The 16,643-nt window shown below is 42.3% G+C and overlaps 1 pseudogene; it reads right to left on the reverse strand.

Moving 5' to 3' along the window:
* Positions 1-833: 833 nt before the first annotated feature.
* Positions 834-1,436, reverse strand: LOC111524319 (annotated as a pseudogene).
* Between the last annotated feature and the right edge of the window lie 15,207 nt (positions 1,437-16,643).

Genomic DNA, 16,643 nt, shown 5'->3' on the forward strand with positions numbered 1-16,643 from the left:
AAAAGGTAAAGGATTGTGTGCGTATGTGTGGAAGGGAGTAAGAAATAAAAGCAGGAGGTTAAGACAGGTATTTAAAGGGAATGCCGAGATAGCTACATTAGAATATTTACTGAAAAAAAGTTGCTCTGAAGTCTGCCCAGTGTACCAAAAATATAAAATAGAAAAAAACCAAAACAAAAAACAGAGCAGACATTAGTGCTAGTTTAACCTGATAATTTATTTGTGGGAAAAAAGCCAGTTTTGATGAGAAAAAGTTCAGTCCTTTCCTTGTAAATACAAAGAAACACAACAGGAGTTTTAAAGGTAGTAGGCCAGAAAATGCAAGAGTAACTCTTAAAATCCTTTTCAATTAAACAGACAAATGAAGTTGAAGACAAGTGTTAAAATACTATTCAGCCTGAATATTTATCAGTCTATATGTCCTGTTGTTCAGCTGGCTTTTGATTAAAAAAAAAAAGCTGACAAATTTTATAAGAGCTACCACCACATTTAGAGTGATGAAAATAATTTCCCCCAAATATACTGTTTAACCTCTAAAGCATAAAAAGCTATATAATATCTAATACAAATTAATCAGTATATTTACAAAAGTAATGCAATTTTGGACTGATGATATTACACTGTATTGGTGGTAAAGAACTAGGCACAAGGATATATACATCTATTAGGCATTTTCAGTCTAATCAGTTTCTAAGTTTATCATTTAATTTTTGGCAATATATAATAACTGGTATGCATTTTGGTACTTAAGTCACGAATTGTGGAGAACAAGAAGCAATTATAGAAACAGGGTTTATATCTAACAAACAATTACAGCGTTGAACCAATCTGTTCTATGAACTTCGTGATTTGTTTTGCCCTTGGTCACTTGCAGTAGATCCTTGATTTGATTCCTCCGTATTCATGCTTTCTCCACCTGCAGTCTCTAACATTTTTTCATCTTCGTCATCATCATGTAGGTTTTTTGAAACTGTCTAGCTAGTTTGATATTGAGTCCTTCATTGTAATGAAGCTTCCTTTTCATTTCAAATTGTCACTTTTTTTCTTGTTCTTCAGGTGAGAGGTTACTATCCTCCTTTCCACTGCTGTCTTGTTCCTGAACCCGATACTTTGGTTCCGAGCCTTCAGCAGCAGCTAATTTCTTAGCTAAGATATCTGGTGCCGTGTTTTCAGTGGTGTCTGTATCACTACATGGAACTTCATCATCACCCATAACACGATGGGAAGAAGTGCTTGGTTCATCTGTTTTCATTAAACCATAGTCTTTGTCTGCTGGATGATATATCGCCAGGATGTTCATTTCATCCCACTTCCGGGATTTTTTGTTCAGCAACTCGTCCACATTCCCGTGGGGCTGTTCGGCAGACGCCACCATAGAGGAAGTTGTTCTTCAGGATCCCCTTGATTGACCGGTGCGACGTTGTCCAGGCCGCCATTGCCGCGGCTCCAGCTCTTGGCTCAGGGTCGCTGCTCGGCGTAGGGTCTGCGACGAGAAGGGTCGGGCACTAGCAGAGACCCGCAGGCAGCTGTGGAGCCCGCTCAGGGCTAAAGCGGCCGCATCCGCTGTCTCGGAACCTGTTACTGGAGCGGTTGTCAGGACACAACGACGCCGGCGCCAGAGCCAACGCCGTGCTCTTAGCCGCCAGCACTTCACCTGCAGCTCGCCGTGAGACCTCGGCCTAGAACCCCGCCGCGCGGAGCGACGCCGAACACGTTTGTTCTTATTTTGAATGAACCATTTTTTTCCCAAATGGAAAACCTCCCTTCAATTAGGAAGGTAAATTTCGAAGGTTCTGAAGGATGGGTTAGCAACTTTTGTCAGAGTCCTCTTGGAAAGGTGAAAGTGATAGTTCCACAGGGGGAAAAATTGGTTTCCCAATCTGCTGCTGAAAAGGAATTCTTCTGGCTGAATAGGTTGGTAGGTTGAGTCGAGTCACCTTTCTTGGGATGGGCTGGGTTCTTCTGTTTGATCCATGGAATCTTGGCCACTTTTAGGGCGGCCTAAGGGTATGAGTCGGCTCTAGGACATATCGAGGGGCTGTGCTGGACGTAGCAGTCCTTGGGCAGTTGGTGATAAGGATGTTGATGCAGACAAGGTTCCATGTGGTTCCCCAGGAGTTGGCTGTACTCTTCTGGGAAGCCCCCGGGTGAACATTCTTTCAGAGTCGTCTGGAGGATGTGAAAACCAGGAAAACCTCCCTAAGGTCCCACCTGCCTGCATCTGGTACCCATCTGGGTCCATTCAGGGATCTTTGCTGGCCTATATTGAGTCCTATTGTTTATGGACAAATAATCAGTGGGTAATGGGATCGGAAGCCTTAAATCAGACAACTTTCCAGGTCTAATCCAAGCCCTTCACTTTATTGATGAGGATACTAAGGCCCAGGTAAGAAGAACTGAATGATGTTTAGAATCCAAGTGTCCTGATTCATGCTTCAAGTCACTGCTGTGTCAGGCGTTTTCAAATAGCCGTGATCTTAGTCACTTGGATGCTTGTTAACCGTGCAGATTCCTGGGCTACCTCTGAGATTCTCGTTTTCATAAATACTCTGGGTTAAGATTATCTAATTAAAATATAATGTGAGCTATATGGGTAATTTAAAATTTTCTAGTAGCCCTCTGACAAAGGTAAAAGAAAACAAGTAAAAGTTTAGTAATATATTTTAATCAAATGTAACCAAATTTTAACATATAATCACTATAAAAAGTTATCAATGAGTTATTTGACTTTTTTGGGGTACTATTTGAAATTTGGTGTGTATTTTACAGCACATCTAATTTATTTATTTGTTTATTTTGAGCCATTCTTCCTGATGTTCTCCCTCCCCCTTCCCCCAACAGGTCCCAGTGTGTGTCGTCCCCCATCATGTGTTTATGTGTTCTTATCATCCAGCTCACAATAATAAGTGAGAACATGCAGTGTTCTGTTTTCTGTTCCTGCGTTACTTCACTTGGAATTATGGCTTCCAGTTCAATCCATATCCCTGCAAAAGGCATGCTCCTTTTTATGGCTGCATAGTATTCCATGGTGTATATGTACCATATTTTCTTTATCCAGTTTATCATTGATTTGCATTTGGGTTGGTTCCATTTCTTTGCTATTGTGAATAGTGCCACCGTGAACATACATGTGCATGTATCTTTATAATAGAATGATTTCTATTCCTTTGGGTATCTACTCAGTAATGAGATTGCTGGGTCCAGTGGTATTTCTGCCTCCAGATCTTTGAGGAATTGCCACACTGTCTTCCACAATGGTTGAACTAATTTGCACTTGCACCAATAGTGTAAAAGCATTCCTATTTCTCCACAACCTCACCAGCATCTGTTGTTTTTAGACTTTTTAATAATCGCCATTTCTGACTGGTGTGAGATAGTATCTCATTGTGGTTTTGATTTGCATTTCTCTAATAATCAGTGATGTTGAGCCTTTTTTCATACACTTTTTGGCCACATGTATATCTTCTTTGGAGAAGTGTCTGTTCATGTCCTTTGCCCACTTTTTAATGTTTTTTTTTTATTTTCTTGTAAATTTGTTTAAGGTCCTTGCAGACTGTGGATATTGGACCTTTGTCAGGTGGATAGATTGCAAAATGTTTCTTCCATTCTGTAGGTTTTCTGTTCACTCTGATGATAGTTTGTTTTGCTGTGCAGAAGGTCTTTAGTTTAATTAAATCCCATTTGTCAATTTTTGCTTTTGTTGCCATTGTTGTTGGCATTTTCGTCATGAAATTTTTGCCTATGCCTATGTCTGGAATGGTGTTGCCTAGATTTTCTTCTAGGGTTTTTATAGTTTGGGGTTTTACATTGAAGTCTTTAATCTATCTTGAGTTAATTTTTGTATATGGTGTAAAAAAGGAGTCCAGTTTCAACTTTCTGCATATAAATGCCTGTTCTTCCAGCACCATTTATTAAACAGGGAATCCTTTCCCCATTCCTTATTTCTGTCAGGTTTGTTGAAGGTCAGATGGTTGGAGGTGTGCAATCTTATTTCTGAGTTCTCTATTCTGTTCCCTTGGTCTATGTGTCTGTGTTTGTACCGGTACTATACTGTTTTGGTTACTGTAGTATAATTTGAAGTTGGGTAGCCTGATGCCTTCAGCTTTGTTGTTTTTACTTAGAATTGTCTTGGCTATTTAGGCTCTTTTTTGGTTCCATCTGAATTTTAAAATAATTTCTTCTAATTCTGCAGAGAATGTCAATAGTAGTTTAATGGGACTAGCATTGAATCTATAAACTACTTTGGGCAGTATGGCCGTTTTCACAATCTTGATTCTTCCTATCCACGAGCATGGAATGTTTTTCCATTTGTTTGTGTCCTCTCTGATTTCCTTGAGCAGTGGTTTGTAGTTCTCTTTGAAGAGGTGCTTCACTTCTCTTGTTAGCTGTTCTTAGGTTTTTTAATTCTATTTGTAGCCGTTGTGAATAGGAGTTCATTCCTGACTTGGCTCTCTGCTTGTCTGTTGTTGATGTATAAGAATGCTAGTGATTTTTGCATATTGATTTTGTATCCTGAAACTTTGTTGAGGTTGCTTATCAGCTTAAGAAACTTTTGGGCTGAGGTAATGGGATTTTCTAGATATAGGATCATGTCATCTGCCAGCAAAGATAATTTGACTTCTTCTTTTTTTGTTTTAATACTCTATTTCTTTCTGTTGCCTGATTGCCCTGGCCAGAACTTCCAATACTATGTTGAATAGAAGCAGTGAGAGGGTATCCTTGTCTTTGGCTGGTTTTCATGGGAAATGCTTCTAGCTATTGCCCATTCAGTATGATATTGGCTGTGGGTTTGTCATATATGGCTTTTATTATTTTGAGGTATGTTCCTTTAATACCTAGTTTATTGAGAATTTTTAACATGAAGGGATGTTGAATGTTATCAAAGACCTTTTCTACATCTATTGAGATAATTGTGTGGTTTTTGTCCTTAGTTCTGTTTATGTGATGAATCATATTTATCGATTTGCATGTGTTGAACCAACCTTGCAACCCAGGGATGAGGCTGACTTAATTGTGGTGGATAAGCTTTTTGATGTGCTGCTGGATTTGGTTTGCCAGTATTGTGTTGAGGATTTTTGCATCAGTGTTCATCAGGGATATTGACCTGAAGTTTTCTTTTTTGTTGTATCTCTGCAAGATTTTGGTATGACAGTGATACTGGTCTCATAACATGAGTTAGGGAGGAGTCTCACCTTTTCAATTTTTTGGGATAGTTTCAGTAGAAATGGTACAAGCTCTTCCTTGTACCTCTGGTAAAATTTAGCTGTAAATCTGTCTGATCCTAGGCTTTTATTGGATGCTGTTTATTACTGCCTCAATTTCAGAACTTGTTATTGGTCTATTCAGGGATTTAATTTCTTCCTGGTTCAGTTTTGGGAGGGTGTATGTGTCCAGGAACTTATCCATTTATTCTAGATTTTCTTGTTTACATGGATAGAGGTGTTTATAGTATTCTCTGATGGTTGTTTGTATTTCTGTGGGGGATAAGGTGCTATCCCCCTTATCATTTCTGATTGTGTCTATTTTATTCTTCTCTCTCTTCTTTGTTGTCTAGATAGCAGTCTATTTTATTAATTTTTTCAAAAAACCAGCTTCTGGATTCATTGATTTTTTGAAGAGTTTTTGTGTTTCTAGCTCCTTCAGTTCCACTCTGATCTTGGTTATTGCTTATTTTCTGCTGACTTTGGGGTTTGTTTGCTTTTGGTTCTCTAGTTCTTTTAGTTGTGTTGTTAGGTTGTTAATTTGAGATCTTTCTAGCTTTTTGATGTGGGCATTTAGTGCTATAAATTTCCCTCTTAACACTGCTTTAGCTGTGTTCCAGAGACTCTAGTATGGTCTCTCTTCATTCTCATTAGTTTCAAATAACTTCTTGATTTCTGCCTTACTTTCATTATTTACGCAGGAGTCATTCAGGAGCAGGTTGTTCAGGTTCCATGTAGTTGTGTGATTTTGAGTGAATTTCTTAATCTTGAATTCTAATTTGATTGGACTGTGGTCTGAGAGACTATTATGATTTTAGTGCTTTTTGCATTTGCTAAAGAGTGTTTTACTTCTGATTATGTGATCAATTTTAGAGTAAATGCCATGTGGCAATGAGAAGAATGTATATTCTGTTGTTTTGGGTGGAGAGTTCTGTACATATCTGTCAGGTCTGCTTGACCCAGAGCTGAGTTCAGGTCCTATACAGCACATCTTGGTTTGGATTAGCCACATTTTAAATGTTCAAAGGCCACAGTGGTTGGTGGCTGTTATATGAAACAGTGAGATCTACAGCTGTCTCTTCCTAATCAGTGGAGTTCTTTATTAAAAGGCACAAGCTGCCAACGAAGTAATGAATTCACTGTTGCTAGATTCATTCAAGCATCTAGTGCTGTGAAGTTGAAAATTCAAGAGCCCTCCACTTGAACCTTGTTAAGCTTTGTGGGCTTATCACTGATTCAGTACATCCATGGACAAGGATGTGTTTATACAGCAAATATGCAGGAAACCATTGGCCATCAGATGACATAGACCTTTTGAAGCCACATGCCACTCACAGACCCCTGAGCTTTGTGTTTACACGTGCAGACTATTGTTCAAGCACTGGAACGCCATGTGCCGAAGGCACGGGCATCCAGTGAAATACTTAGTGGAATTTTCAACCAAAAGCAGATGAAAGTTTTTCCAATTTAATCTGTAAATACAGTCGGGGGATTTTTGCACATGAATCAACTCGTTTACTTTGACAAGTCCTCCCTGCTCTGCCCGTGCCCAGTCTCCGGCTCATGGCTCACAAAGGTGCTCTGTGTGTAAATTCGCAGGGGGTGGGAGGAGGTGCATGGAAGTTCAAGGCAAACTTCTCTGAAAAGTGCAGCATCTGGGAGCCAGGGTGGAAACGCAACAAGGGTCCCCTGTGTGAATTTCCACCCTCCCTCACCAGAAGTGCTGTTCAAAGGATTGAAGGTGGATTCACATTGGAATTCCATCTAATAAGATAGACCAGACTTACACTTCTGTGTAAGTATTAATATAATTAATATAATTAGTGATTATATTTGAAGAATAGTTATAAGGATATTGATTTTTAAAGTCTGTGTTTCATCTTTTTCCCATTCATCTTATGCTTCATTTTGATAAAGGGAAAAAAGAGCTGTCAGAAGGACACTGTGTATCTTGTGCCTGGTCTGTGCTCGCAGGAACGTCTTGTGTTGCGCAGCCCATTTCAGTGGCATCTCCTTGAATGAAAGATGGGGAGTCACAATCCATAATAACAACGCCATCATAACAGTGACCAACATTTAGTCAACATTGATGATGTCCATGACCCTTTATATGGAACAACTTGTTTCATCCTCATAATCACCCTATGAGGTAGCCAGTGATACATGTCCCCATTTCACTATGGAGGAAGCTGGGACAGAGAGGTTAGATGCTTTGCCCGGGACACCCAGCTTGGAAGGGGCAGAGATGGGGTTCAAACCCAGGTGAAGCCTTAGTTCTTACCCAAAAGACCACAGTCTGTCATGATTGGAAGCCTCCTTAAAAGTCCTCCCACCAACTTCCTACTAAGGTAAAAATCTCTTTGACCTTCCAGGCAGATGGTTATCCAGCCCATCTTGAATGCATCCAGTTGCTTGAATGCATTAAGCAACAGGGAGCTCTTTACTTTGTCAGCAGCCCATGCCTTTTAAGAAAAGCTCCAACAATTGGAAAATTCTTCTTTAGATGAATCTATTTCCTATGATTAGTAAGATTTGATCCCCCTTCAATGCTCCTGGGGTGCAGGCTTCTTGAAACTGCTATAAGATAGAATTACACATGGTGTAACTTAAATCTCTGTATGCATATATTGTGTTGAATCCCTATTGACTCCAGTGGGGATGGCACTAGATGCAAGAGGCTGAAGGAGAGACCCAGAGCCAGCAAATGAGACATGGGTTTTACTGGGGACTTACATGCAGGGGAGAGAGTCCAGTGGTAGCAGGCTAGACAGGAGAACTGCGTGGCCCAGTGGTGGCAGGCTGGGCATTAGAACCGCAACTGCTTGCAAAAGACATGCAGCTGACATCACATTTTCTCTTAGCACCCTCCCTCTAACAGTCTTCAACTGGCAACTTTCACTTAACCCAAAACAAAGGGCCTTGATCCCCAGTATGGCCTGTGTTCCATGGGCCAGGCTCGGAGTTCAGATGTTCCTCATAGAAAAGGAACAAATCTATGGGTTTGGCGCTGCCAGATTTCCTAGCTCAGAGCACACATTTAGATGTGTCTGCCATACAGGGTCAGTCTCAGGGAGTCTACCTTATTGCTGTCACATACATTTACCATATAGCATATTAATGTAATTGGGAGTTAGTTTTGAAGAATAGTTACAAGGATATACATCATTTAAATCTGCCTCTCACCTTTCTGTTTCACTGCCTTATGCTCATCCCATTGAACGATTTACTCTGGTCCCTGTTGTGGGTCTCAGGAGGTCCCGCATCCACACCTCTGCTCTTGCTGCTCTGAATATTTTCCAGCACCTGTTTATCACCAAATGCTGCTCCTTCTTTGAGCCTAAGTGCTCCCTGCCATGAAGTCTGCTTTGCTAAGGGGAGAAGTTGCTGTTACCAATGAGAGCTAGAAGTTGCTGTTACCAATGCTTGTTCACTAAGGAGGATTAAAATCAAGAGGTGATGTTACATCAGCAACATGGTGGAGTAGGAGGGTCCTGACTATCCCTTTTCTGACGGATGCACCTAACGAACACCTACATATGGATCAATTCTCTCTGAGAGAAAGCAGAAACTAGGTGAAAGACTCCTGCGTACTCAACAACTGAGAGAAATATTCGCACTGAAGCAGGTAGAGAAAGCGGAGACAGAGTCTGTTGGAGAAGACGGGGAAAGGAAAGATGTTGGTCAAAGGATGTACAATTTCAATTATTAATAGATAGGAGAAGAGGCCAAGGCGGGGGGATCATTTGAGATCAGGAGTTCGAGACCAGTCTGGCCAACATGGTGAAACCCCATCTCTAGTAAAAATACAAAAATTAGCCAGGCACGGTGGTGCATGCCTGTAGTCCCAGCTTCTTGAGAGGCTGAGGCACAAGAATCGCTTGAACCTGGGAGGTGGAGGTTGCAGTGAGCCGAGATTGTGCCACTGCACTCCAGCCTGGGCAACAGAGTGAGACACCGTCTCAAAAAAAGAGAGAAAAAAAAGGAGAAGTAAGTTTTAGTGATGCATTGCACAGCATTGTGACTATAGCTAGTAATAACGTAGGGCACATTTCAAAGTTGCAGAGTACATTTTAAAAGTTGTCATCACAAGAAATGATAAATAGGTGAGGTGATGGATATATTAATTAGGTTGATTTAATAATTCCACAATGTATGCATATATCAAACATCACATTGCACCTCATGAATATATACAGTGATTATCTGTTGATTAAAACATTTAAAAAGCCATAAGCCCCAAACACAATTAAATAAGGTATAATTCTTCACCTTATTTCTTTTTCAAAATTGTTCTGGCTATAATAGGCCCTTTGCTTTCCATACTGATTTTAGAATTAGCTTGTAAATATCTACAAATATATTGCTGGCATTTTGTTTGAGATTGCATTGAATCTATAGATTAATTTGACATTTTAACAATCCTGAGTCTTTCAACTCATAGACGTGGCATTTCTCCCCATTTAATAGATTTTTAAATTTCTGTTAGCAATGTTTACAGTTTTTAGTGTATAGATGAACATTCTTTTTGTCAGATTTATCTCTAAGTATCAAAAAATTTAATGCTATTATAAGTGGTATTGTTTTTAAAATGTCCATTTTTGATGTTTGTTGCTAGTATTTAGAAATACAGTACTATTTTGTGTATTACTTTCTTATCCTGTAATCTTGGTAACTTGTTTATTACTTCTAGTAGCTTATAGATCCCATAGAATGTTCAGCATTAAAATATACCTTATGTGTAAGTAAATAAAGACAATTTACCCCTTCCCCCGGAAGAGGTGATGTCCCTCTTCTAGAGCTAGAGAAAATATTGAAGCTGTTTCAGCATCTGTGTCATGCTGGAGGGTGACTGGGTTTCCTTCGTAGCTGTGTGATATAGGAACATCTTTTCACATCCTGGGCCTGGCTTCCTCGTCAGCAAACTGAAGAGCTTGAATCAGTGGGTCTTATCGATTATGGTGTTGCTTATTAGACCCCCAGGGCAGCTTTTAAAAATGCCTGTGGTGGAAGTGCTCTGTTAGACCTGTCAATGGGTAAACCCACTGTGAATGCAGTTCTCAGTCTGTGTGAGGAAGATGAGGGTGGGGTTTCATGGGTGCTGAAGTCTGGCAGTCAGGATCCCGGCTGGGAGAGGGACCTCTACCAGCTCTGCAGAATCCTGAGAGGGGCCTGAGGCCATCTGTGCATGGAGAAAAGGCCTCAGTACACGCAGCTTCCCTTGCATGCCAGTGGTGAGAGCTGGGGAGCTGGCTGAGGACTGGCCACGATGCCCATGACAGCTTGAGTGCTGGAGAGGGTCCCTCAGACTGGGTCAGAGAACCCCTCCCCTACAGAAGACCTCCACACTCTTCCATTTTGAAACTGCCTGGGCATCCTGTTGGTAACATGGAGGCAGCACAGCGTGCAGGGTCTCCCGTTTGGGTGTTTACACTCCATCAGTCAGAGCACTAGGGGCTGAGCTACCCCAAGCCCTGGAGTATTCCCAAGCATCATCCTGCTGCTCTGGTTTTAGCCTTTTGGTACTTTAACATTCAGTACATTGTAGCAGAGCCTGCACCCCAGTCTGCTCTTGTCCCCAGACTGAAACAAGTAATAGGAACACCTAAAAGAGAGAGACCAGTGACAATGACAGTGGCAGCAGCCTCTCGAGAGGGTTCTTTGCAGCAGTGCTATTTCCAAATGGGATGGGTCCTGCAATTGACGTGAGGGCCAGGGCAGCCACAATGACCATCTCTGTCCTGTCTCCCATCGCACTTCTCCTTGTGGCACATGAAGGTTCAGCATGAGACAAAGGAGGACCAGGTGCAGTGAACAGCCTCTTTCCAGCATGAGAGTTTCCATATTCTCTGCCAGGGTACCATAGTTCCCTCCCTGGGCCTTTGAAGGGCTTGTATCCAATACCCTTTGGAAATGAGATTTAGCCTGTGGACATGCTTTGAAAAATTAAGAGCATTGTATAAGCCCCAGGGTTATTTTGCCCAGCCGGCATTTATTTCTCTGGAATTCTTGACTTTTTCCTGTTATTGTGAAACTGCTCTTCAAGAATGAGTCGAAATTCCCATAACCACTTAGAACCTCTTGAGAACTGCCAGCTCTGCTGCTGAATGCTCCGTGAAAATGGTGAGCAAATGCTCGCAGTCACTGGAGATGCATCCTAGTCAGGGCTGAGGAGGAAGGAGACACCGTGCTCCTGAAAGGACTGTGCCTCCTGCCATGGATGTGTCATGTGGCAGGAAAGAGCCCGTGAGCCATACTCTGCCTGCAGGGGCCATAGCCCAGCTTTGCTGTTAGCTGTGTCACCTGGAGCAAGCTACCTAACCTCTCTGGTCTATTTCCTCATCTATAGAGTGGGAAGAATGGGGGTACTTACCTCAAGGTAAGATTAAATGGGTAGATCAGGTGGAACACTAAGAGTAATTCAGTCAATGTCAGCTGTTGTTATCAATATTAGAAGAATGGCTTATGGTAATCACACATACCGGTGATTATCTGAGCTGTGTGTAATGGGCTGGTGACTACGTCACCCCATTTATTCCTCCCAGCCACACAGCAAGGACAGAGGCATCCATTTTACACAGGAAGAAAACAGAGGCCCTGAGAGACTAAGTTTCCTGCTAGGCTAGTCAGGGGCAGAGTGGGGATTTTTAAAACCCAGAATAATTTATCACCTGTAACTCATTCAGAGTTTGCCTATTGTTGTCAATGATGTTTTAAATAATTAATACAATCTGTGTGTCTTTGACATTTGCTGCGTTTTTTTTGGTAGCATGAGGAAAGTACAAAAGGAGGCCTCCTGGGCAGCCTGGACTGTTCTGGAGGCGACTGGGCAACTTTACTGGCCTCTATGATTAGGCTCCATGACTGTGGTCCTAACTGCCCACTGCATAGCCCCACCCCGGTCTCCCCACAGATACCCCAACTTCTGCAGGTCCCAGGTGAATCTCATTGCTTTCCTCTAAGCCTTCTCCTCCCGTGGTCACTCTTTCAGATTAATGGCCTCACCACCTGCCCCTTCATTCAGGCTGCAAATGTTGGTGCCATCTTTCACTCTTCACTCTCACCTTCCACTTAAAATGGGTAGCCAAGTCTTGAGGACTAACCTGTGCCGTGTCTTTTGACGGTCTCTTTCCATCTCCACTGTACCATCTAAGCATCAATGTTAGGTAGGGTATGCTTTGCTGGTAAAATAAGTAGATCCCAAAGTAAAAAACGGCACAGAACCAATAGAAGGTTAGTTTTTGGTCATGTAACAGTTCTGGGTGAGTCAGCTGGTCACCTGTGTGGCCCTGTCCCTGCAGTCATTTCAGGGATTCAAGCTGCTGAAGGCTCAGCTGTGTTTATTGGGCTTCCAGGGCCACTCTGAGGTCAGCTTTATGCCTGCCAGCTGGAAGGAAAAAGGTAATAAAGAGGCTCCCTGGGAGCGTTGATGTGTAGGTCTGGTAGTCAGGCACGCCCCTGCTGCTCCCCTTCCACAGGGCCACACCCAGCTTCAAGGGAGGCTGGGCGGCATGACCCCCCCCCCAGCACGCCCTGCCTCAGCCACAAGGCTCTTCTCATCTGTTGCCTGTTTTTTGCAGTGGCCTCTGGACTAGTGTCCTTGTCTGGTCTCACTCCTATTTTTAGTATATGTGCTGCCGAAGCAAGCACATGGTCTCACTCCTTATCCAACCCGTGTTGCCGGAGTTAACTTCTAAATCCTAATCCTGCAGATTTCCTGTTGCCTTCAGGACAACATCCTTAACAAGGCATTCAAAGACCTCCACAATGGGATCTCAGAGTAACTTACCAGTGTTTCTCCTGCTGCAAACCTCCAACAGCCGTAGGCCTAACCCTAGAAGATCCCAGGCTCCTTCCTGAGTAAGACATTCCCACTCACCAACCTGTGCCTCTGCTCTCAGCTGAGCACCTTTACTCACCACCGTCTCTCATGGGCTCAGTTCTGCTCATCCTTCAAGGTGTTGCTCAAAGGCGACCTTCTTTGTGAAGTCCTCCCCAAACTGTCATCAGTCGGAAGGTATTTCGCCCTCCTTTTTGCTCTCCCAATGCACACTTCTCCTCCAGCCACAGGGGAAACACTGTGCGTTATATTTTCTAGTAGAGCTCCTGGTTGAACCCCTTGCTAGATGGAAAGCTCACCTTGTGTTTTCCTCTCTTAATGCAGGATAAATCCAACCTCCTTAGCATGATACCTCAAAACTCTCAAAATGTATTTTTTTATTTAGGTTCTGGGATACGTGTGCTGAGCATGCAGGTTTGCTACATAGGTATACATGTGCCATGGTGGTTTGCTGCACCTAACAACCCGTCATCTAGGTTTTAAGCCCTGCATGTATTAGGTATTTGTCCTAATGCTCTCCCTCCCTTTTCCTCCCACCCCCTAACAGGCCCTGGTGTGAGATGTTCCCCTCCCTGTGTCCATGTGTTCTCATTGTTCAACTCCCACTTATGAGTGAGAACATGCGTTGTTTGGTTTTCTATTCTGGTGTTACTTTGCTGAGGATGATGGTTTCCAGCTTCATCCATGTCCCTGCAAAGGACAGGAACTCATTCTTTTTTGTGGCTGCATAATATTCCATGGTGTATATGTGCCACATTTTCTTTATCCAGTCTGTCATTGTTGGGCGTTTGGGTTGGTTCCAAGTCTTTGCTATTGTAAATAGTGCTGCAGTAAACATATGTGTGCTTGTGTTTTTATAGTAGAATGATTTATAATCCTTTGGGTATATACCCAGTAATGGTATTTCTGGTTCTGGATCCTTGAGGAATCACCACACTGCCTTCCGCAATGGTTGAACTAATTTACACTCCCACCAACAGTGTAAAAGCGTTCCTGTTTCTCCACATCCTCTCCAGCATCTGTGGTTTCCAGACTTTTTAATGATCACCATTCTAACTGGTGTAAGATGGCATCTCATTGTGGTTTTGATTTGTATTTCTATAATGACTAGTGATGGTGAGCTTTTTTTTCATGGTTTTTTTGTCTGCATAAATGTGTTCTTTTGAGAAGTGTCTGTTCATATCCTTTGCCCACTTTTTGGTTTTTTTTTTCCTGTAAACTTAAGTTCCTTGTAGACTCTGGATATTAGCCCTTTGTCAGATGGATAGATTGCAAAAATTTTTTCCCATTATAATCTATTTTCAACAGATATTTATAGGCTTCATTTTTGCCACTCTTGCTGTGATCTGGTCTGGCCACCTAGAAACACCTGTGTCTCCATTGCCCTCTGTCCTTTCATGTTTCTGTGCCTTTGTCCCTGCTGGCCTTTCTCTCTGGAATGGCTGTTAGTTACCTTCACCCTCCAGTGAAGCAGTAGCCACATCACAAGCAGTGTTCCCGGCCTTCTCTCTATAACAAGTGTCTGCTCTTCTGGTATGGCCTGTGCCTACTTCTATTCTAGTCCATCACTCACAACAGAGGGGAATTCCTGGAGAACTAGAACATACCCATTAGTTTCTTGGAGCCTCACTGCAGGCACAATGTTTGGTGCATAGTAGGCACTAAGTGAGCATCCCTGAATGAATGCCCCACCTATTGAGTGAGCCATGTGCTGTTCGTCCTTGCCTCTGGAAGTCTGTGCGGATAGGTGAGTCTGAATCTAACGATAGTGCCATCAGGACTTCTGGAATGAAGTTTCTTTTGTCATTCGATGCCCTTGCTAAGATGGCAGAATGCAAGAACATTTTTCACATGTCAGAGAGGACAAGAGTAGTTAAAAATCTGGGGAAAAGCCAAAGCACATAGTGAAATACCAAAAAAAAAAAAAAAAAAGGGGAAAGAAAAGAAGCTTAGGAAAATATATGTGAGAAATGAAGTTCACATTCTTGAACTGTTTCTTTTTTTTAAAAAAATAAATTGAAACATCTCCAAAGAGTACAGCCTTAAGAAACTTGGCCCAGGTGTATTTAATTTTCCAGAACAATCTACTGATGATTATCATCTGGGAGCATGAATTCTTAACCCTTAGGCTGACACCTACTGTTTGTTAACCACCCTGAAAGCTTTAGGAATTTTGCCAAGGCAAGAAAATGTCAGAGAGGTAAAGATGAAAGTTTAGCAAACTTGGAAGAAAGGGGCTCTGTGTTGGCTTGGAAGTAGCTTAGGTAGAGAAGCTGGAGTAAGACAGGTGGGATAAGAGAAGGCTGAATGTGCGACACCACCACCTGTAATTGGGATTTACTTTTCAAGCATTTTCTCAATCTTACGAGCCGGGGCAAGAGAAACCCACCGCGTATCCATTTTTCACTTTTCTATAATGCTGGAGTTTAGAATGCTGTTGTTCTGCTTGAAGTACAATGTCAGGTTGTTGTTGACGTTGCTTTAAAGTTGATTATTTTAAAGGTAAACAAAGAAATCAACTTTCCCTTTTCGTGCTGGAAAGAACTGAATGATAGCTGGGAGGGTGCCAGTTTTTCTGCAGGATGGTTTTCTTCTTGCATTACTAGGGTTTCAGTTCCTTCAAGATGCCTCATGAAACCTTTATTTGAAATGTAGGCACACATGTGAGAGAAGTGTTCATTTTCGTATATTTCTTTTTCTTTTTAAATGAACAAGTAATTACTGAAACCAAACAAATGCATGACTGGAAGTCATTGCAGCATTTGGGCAAACATCTTCCTGCAATCTCAGCCTGGAAGCAGATCAGGTTCTGCTCTCTGCTGAGGAATTCTTTGTTGCTGGGTGGGACAGATCTCTACTCATCTTCCTTTTGGAACACGATGTGGCTGTTGCGACATACAAAACCTTTGCCTGGTCTCACTCCCTTGGATACCTTGAAGGAGGGCTGAGTACTATTTCTCCTCATTCACTAGAATTTTTCAACGGGTTTTAAGATGGGGATGGAGCTGTGTGATTTGTAAGGGATGTAAAATGCATGGGTGTTTTTTGAAATCTCCTTGCGCATTTTCTTTTCTTTTTTTTGAGATGGAGTCTCACTCTGTTGCCCAAGCAGGAGTGCAGTGGTGTGATCTCGGCTCACTGCAACCTCCACCTCCCAGGTTCAAGGGATTCTCCTGCCTCAGCCTCCTGAGTAGCTGGGACTACAAGCACACGCCACCATGCCCTGCTGATTTTTGTGTTTTTTAATAGAGACAGGGTTTCACCATGTTGGCCAGGCTGGTCTTGAACTCCTGACCAGAAGCAGTCTGCCTTGGCCTTGCAAAGTACTGGGATTACAGATGTGAGCCACTGCGCCCAGCCTCCTTGCTCATTTTCTAAAACTATAGATAAGAACAATTTCTACCTCATGTTCTCTGGCACGTATACATTTTGTCCTGATAGCTTTAGAATGTTTTGCAACATTTTCCTCCTTTCTTCCAAGCACTACTACCCCTACTTCCTCAGGTGGAAAGCTGAGATTCCAAGGGGTGATGTGAGGGGAGGATACCCAAGTATTTGCACCTTTTCTTCCTACAAATTTACTGTAATATTTTCCTGGGAAACAA

This window comes from Piliocolobus tephrosceles, chromosome 19, assembly GCF_002776525.5.
Source record: "Piliocolobus tephrosceles isolate RC106 chromosome 19, ASM277652v3, whole genome shotgun sequence".
Taxonomy (NCBI): Eukaryota; Metazoa; Chordata; class Mammalia; order Primates; family Cercopithecidae; genus Piliocolobus; species Piliocolobus tephrosceles.